The sequence below is a fragment of the Coturnix japonica genome, chromosome 3, assembly GCF_054131305.1.
Source record: "Coturnix japonica strain WE chromosome 3, WE-NBRP24, whole genome shotgun sequence".
NCBI lineage: Eukaryota > Metazoa > Chordata > Aves > Galliformes > Phasianidae > Coturnix > Coturnix japonica.
The window spans coordinates 30,806,961-30,813,540 of record NC_140665.1 but is presented as its reverse complement, the minus strand read 5'-3'; the positions used below and the strand labels follow the sequence as shown (position 1 = coordinate 30,813,540).

Genomic DNA, 6,580 nt, shown 5'->3' with positions numbered 1-6,580 from the left:
GCTGAATACAGGGTCCAGATCATGGAGAAACGCAGCATCTCGAGGCCAAAGCCTGTTACAGGAGGGACTATTCATATGTCTCAACTTTCCACTAAGGACCTTCATCCCAGATCTGCATCCCAGTCCAACAGAGAAGGAAACATCACCAACCCCATCCTCTTCCTATTTGCACAAGTGCTGCTTTCTGGCCATCTGTATACTATCAGCATAAGCTCATTTTCTAGAGTAGCTTGATCTCTTCTGCTCTCCAGCTCCGGTTGCTAAAGGAAGAGATAAAAGTACTTGCAATCTGTTCTAGACAGGGTGTTTGAATCCACCCTCATGTTACTCCTCTACTAAAGGATATCAGTGCTATGAAATCTAGTTTACAAAACAGCCTCTGCAGCAGCAAATTAATGCAACAGCAAGCAGAGACTAGACCATTGAATACTTCAGATTTTACAGATGGGCAACTGCTGCTAGGAACCGTGTTAGCATAACATGGACCTTGCATAGGGAATACAACCATTTCTGAAGTGCTACCTTTCTCTGAACAGCAGCAGCAAACTAGCTCATGTTTTCTCATCACAAAGGTAAAATAGGATGAGTGTATCTGTACACGGTAAAGAAATATACCACACATTTTTTTCCTAGGATAATCAGCCACTGTGATAATCTGCAAAAAGTCAGGCTGTCTGTTGTGTTTATCCTTTTACACACTTGATATCCCCTGCTAGGACATTTTTGTTGGTAAAACATAGCAGTATCTCTCTCAGATAGAGTAACTATGGAAAGGGTTAACAAGACTTCTGTGAACATATGAGAAAAAAAGCTTGGGTGAGCTGGTTGCTGAGTTGCAAAATAACAATAAAAATAACAATAAAAATAACAATAAGTATCCAGATTAAGTATTTAGGCAGTATTAAAAAGCCTTTTTTCCTTCAATTGAGCAGCTCTTCCAAGAGATACTACAGAGCCAAAAAGGCCTTGTGAATCAAGAAGCTTCATAAATCAGCTCCTTCTCTCAGAACTATTGAATCCTGAAGCAGCCTGCACACTGTTCATCTTCTTCAGAGAAAAGTTTTTAAACAAAAAGCACTCGGGGTCCACTATTATTTCATAAATGTTTAATGTTTGTTTTTAAAATAGTACTGTTTAAACAAGAGAAAAAATATCTACATATACACGGTCTCCTTGGACGCTGGCAAAAGAACTTACATTACAGACAGACCCATGAACACCATGTTCAACATTTAAGAGTACAGAAAATCCTAATGCTGATTAACCATTTTAATAATGAAAAGAATGTACTCTCATACTGAAGCAAAGAGATATTATTCCAGGCATGCAAATGTGCACCCACCTTCTTGGAAGAGGATTCTAAAAGCCCAGCAGCTCCAGATAACATTTCCATAGCTCCTGTGGAAAGTAACAAAAAGCCAAATAAGGGAATAATGGGCTTGTTATAGCAAATTCAGGGTTCATCCTAACATCCCTCTTTCTGACCATCTGGTGAGTTCGGCTGTTATATTCCCAAGTCTGAGGCCTTTCTGATTCTTTTCCCATCTATATAAAAAAATTTCAAACCCCAAAGCATTTCAAATAGTCTGGAAGAAGCTTAAAACAGAATAAAAACAGCTATGGTTGAACATACAGTGACTGCAAGTATCACAGCAGGATTTTTAAGGACTAGAATACCAGAACTTATATATTTGATGCTTTGGTCTTGCATGCTAACCTTATCTTACACATCTTTCTTGAGTTCTGAAACCCAAATTTAATCCTCATGGGAATAAAACAGATATATTAGTATCTTCGATGATCTCTCTTCTATAGACACGGTAGCCAGCCTCAAGTACGCTGTTCACACCTGCCCACTACCAAATGCCAAACACATCAAATGTGTGTTATATAAAGTACTGTAGCAAATGTAGGTATGGAATTTTCCCCCATTGAATCCACTGCATTAATTTACTGCACTGAATGCATGAAATACAAGAATGAATTATTTCTGTAATCTTATCTTGGATGTTGTGGCTAGAGGTACAATCAATATATACTGGTTTTAAACCTCTCTATAAACTTGGTGAAGTAATATAATCTTTGAAACTAACTGCCAGAGGACATGAACTGTAAAAAGTCCTTGGAAAACACCACATTAAATGGGTTTAATTGCATTAAGCATTCAGTTCTCATGAGAAAAAAGCAGTCACCAACAATTCTTTGCTAATGGACTTTGTTGTCCTGTTCTTCTGCAAACCAGGTATCTCTGGATACCTACCTTTCAGGTACATAGATATTCAGTAATCTCATGTGATCATCTGGCACTTTTCTTTCATTTCTAGTTTTCATATCTGACAGGACATGAATAGCCTAATGTGATTCCTGATGTGAGGATCATGCCTGCTGTTCCTTTATTGGCTAGCTGCAACCAGGCTTCTGCTCTTTTTTACTAGTCTTCACAGCTACTGCTACTACTCAAGTGTTATTTTGCTTCAAGTTTCACGTTCATCGATCAAACTAAACAGGGTTGTATCCCAACTATTTCATTGCTGATTAGAAGCCAGCTAAAGCTCCCTAATGAAGTTTCTCAAAGTATTTTATTAAGAATTGAAAGCAATACCTTATGGATATGCTTTGCTCTCTCTAAACTGACTACTCTGCAGTCAGTCTATTAGTAAAAGAGATGCAGTAGCTCTAATACAGCTTTTATTTGCTGTCACTACTCGACCATCCTCCAACATCTACTCCAACAATTCTGATGGCTCAGCTCTCTGCAGTTGCTATAGGAGCATGCTGGGAATGAATACAGCAACTTAACTAGAATTGCTAACTAAGTATTCAGCCTTCTCAGTCTAAGAAGAGCATAAGAAGAGGTCACGGTAGGATCACAAACCAAAACTCAAGAATTAACACTACATACAGAGTCATAGTTTTCTGCTCTAAGATAAATAACAGTCTGCAGCTGCTTTATTTTGCTCAGGCTGGTTTCAGCCAAGAATACATCCATACTGGTTAACAGAAAAGGTGGCCTAGCAACCATAAACCTGCATCTCTCTTCAGGTTGTTCTGTTTTCCCAGTGTGGTCACACACCCTCCTTGTACTTACTCTGTGTAGGGGGCCAAAGAGGAATGAATTCTTTCCCCGATAATGATTTTGCTCCCTTCGCCTTTCTGTAACATTCTGAAAGAGTAATAAACCAACATGATACTACATTTAGTGCCCTGGAAAAAGCCTACCTCAAGTACTATCTCTTGCATTTTTTAAGGGGAAAAAAAGTGGAACATGCTAAGCAGATATGGACAACAAACAGGACCCGATGAAATGGCCACAAGATGTACCACAGGAGGTTTAGATTAGACATAAGAAAGAACTTTTTCTTTCAGAGAGTGGTCAGGTACTGGAATGGCTGCCCATGGAGGTGGTGGAGTCACCATCTCTGGCAGTGTTCAAGAGGCATCTGGATGAAGAGCTACGAGATATGGTTTAGTGGCTTGTGGTAGCTACAGTAATGGGAGATGGTTGGACTAGATGATCCTGTAGGTCCTTTCCAACCTTGTGATTCTATGATACTATCATGATTCTATGACGATTCTATGACATTCTTGATCACATAATTCTAGTCTCAGAAGAAATAAATTTTCAACACTAAACCTATCACTACACTAAAGAAGTATAATTTTAGCATGCTGTGGGATGTACTGGCTTGGTGGACAGTTGCCTCTTTAAAGAAACAAACCAGCCTACCTCTACCATCATTACTTTCCTTTGGTATTAAAAACAAACAAACAAACAAACAACAACAAAAAAAAAACAAAAAAAAAACAAAAAAAAAACAAAAAACACCAAAACCCGAACACTTGGGATTTACCAGTCTAAGAAAATTGTTAAGAAAGTAGGCAAATACAAATTATCTGTGTTAATGGAGAAAAATTAAGATCTTTGTGCAGTTTCCCTTAGATAAGAGTTAATTTCCACTCCTATCAAGAATTAAGAAGTGTCAGTAACCCTGTATCTTAATCTGCTACTTGTAATTTCTACCAGTAAGATAGGCATGTATTTGAAAAAACTAGTAACAGAACATTGGTTGATACATTCCCCACTAACATGGCCATTTAAAACACACACACAACCCTCCCCAAAGAACAAACATGCTGCTTAGTAAAATCTCAAAGAAATGACTCCAGCAAGCTGGAAACAAGATCTACCTGCTCAAGGGACTACAATAAAAATAATAATAATAATAATAATAATAATAATAATAATAATAATAATAATAATAATAATAATAATAATAATAATAACAACATTATTTTGTCTAAACCATAACTTTTGCTTTTAAAGTTTTTAGCACCATTTAAATATTTGAAGGCCGTTTCTACTTTCCAAATAGAGCCACAGGTGTTAAAAGAAACATGCAAAAACAACTAAGAAAAACAGGGCTTACAGTACACAGATTACCAGCAGCTTTTCCATGGCTCTTCTAACTGTCTGTTAATAAAAAGCTGTTCTTCCACAGACTTTACGCAAGAGAATGTTCTTTCTGCCAGCCTCCAACATGGCAAACTAAAAGTCACAGTATAAAATACATGCCTGGAGTTAATTCATCACCCTTGTAATTTACTACGTATTTGTGCTGGCTTTGAAGATGTGTAAAAACAGAAAAATTCAAGTAGACTTATTCATTCCCTATCAGCAGCTTTCTAAAAATCAAAGAGAAAGGCACTTATCCCTAATGCAGCTTGTACAGAACTAGGCCAGAAAGGAGAGATCACATCATATTGCACTACACAAACACACAAGTAAATTCCCCTCCATTAACTCACCCCTCCTCCTGAGGATCTGGAGTCAAGCATCCAAGGCCAGCCTAGAACTTAAGGCTTCCCAGTCAATGCACTATGCTACAGCTCTGCCAGCACAGGGGATCAGTACGGTAGATAAATCATTTACTGCATGCCTCTGAAAACCACAGCAAAAATAAATAAATAAATAAATAAATAAATAAATAATAATAATATATAAACACATATACATGCCATTTCATAAAACTTTGAAACAACACATGCCTCCACCAATATGCCTATGTGTCAGTCTAGCACCATTTGTTTTGTTCCTACATAATCCATCAGTTCCAGGAGTATCTTCTACTCCTACCTTAAAAGGAAAACAACAAAACACCACAAATAGATCTTACTTTCAGCATGGAATAGTGTCCCAGTTCACTCAGGCACAGAAGAACAACTACTTGACCAAAGGTCAAAAGGTATTATTTAACTCGTAGCAAACGAAGACCTAGCTTCTGGAAAGCTGAAGACCAACACAAGGTAACAACTCTTCCTTAATAGTTTGTAAAGTTCTTGCTTTCCTTTGGCGCTAAGCACTCTTCATTCCTGGACAGCAGGGCTGCGTGCTGACCACCGATGCCAGTTGCAGAAGCAATTGATAAAAAGGATATTGGATTTATGCTGATGTCCTTTCCACCAAAATAAAGCTAACCAAGAGCACTTCCCACACAGGTTGAGGACGTCTGAAGAAGATTGTCCAAATGAGTTTCTCTACCGTTGCATATACCTTCACGAAAAAGAATCTGAGAAATGAAACTAACCAGGTGGTCTGTATTCCATAACACCAATTAAATGCATAACTGTGGGAAAAGAAAACAAAAACACCAGCCAGCCTTTCCTTCCTAACTTCCTTCCCTGCACTGACATCCTTCAATACAAGGCAGGCAAGCTTAGGTCCCCCTCTTCCACGTCAGATTTATAACTAAGCAGGCCCTTCACTGAACAAACTGATAAGAACATGTAGGTAGAATATTCAGCTGTCAAGTGTTGAACAAACAAGCTCAGATATATAATCAGTCAGTCATAGAAAACCGAAAAACAACTACAAAGAACTGTGAAAAATAATAGAGTTTTAACAATTTCTACCCATTACCCAACTTCCACTTCCAAATTATCAAAAGCATATCAAACCTTGTTTTCTTTCTTTCTGATAGCAAATGGTTATTTGAAGAAAGTAGGGCAACGATACTAACAAATTCTCCTTATATTCAATGCGGGAACTGCTTAAAACTGTGAAAAGCAGTCAAAAAGGCTCTCAAAAGCTTCTCCCTTATTTAATTATGATTTTGGGTGGGTTTTATTTGACAACGTACCCTAGCTTTACAAATTCAGATTACACTTTTGTATATTCTTGTATTTCTATTATAAAAAGCACAATAACAACACTGAAAAATGTTTAATAACATCTTTACACAGTCATGGAAACAGAAGACAAAATGTCATTTTTTCCCCCTCTGAAAGTCCACGTGCCGGTAGCAATTACAGAAATATGAATGACCTCTGCTTGCTTCCCTCCCTCCTTTACAAAGGCTTAGGATTTCAAACAAAATTCCAGTGATGATGTTGACAGAAGTTCTTCCACTGACTTCAGCTGGGAATAAATCAGGTTTTTACTGAGCAGGCCAACTGCTGAATATCTTCATTGGCTACAGCTTCTATGAACTACCACAGGAGGTAGAACGTACTTGAAATAAAGCACTTTCCTAGAGCTAAAAAAGAAAGAAAAAAGAGGAAAAAAATAAAAGAAAGAAGAAAG

At 37.6% G+C, this 6,580-nt stretch overlaps 1 long non-coding RNA gene across 1 annotated transcript; it reads right to left on the bottom strand.

The window, feature by feature from the left end:
- Positions 1 to 1,091: 1,091 nt before the first annotated feature.
- Positions 1,092 to 3,780, bottom strand: LOC146761345 (uncharacterized). The gene is made up of 2 exons (XR_014944692.1): positions 3,089 to 3,780; positions 1,092 to 1,398 (listed from the first exon to the last, which is right to left on the bottom strand). It is a non-coding gene; the product is annotated as an uncharacterized LOC146761345 (long non-coding RNA).
- Positions 3,781 to 6,580: the final 2,800 nt, after the last annotated feature.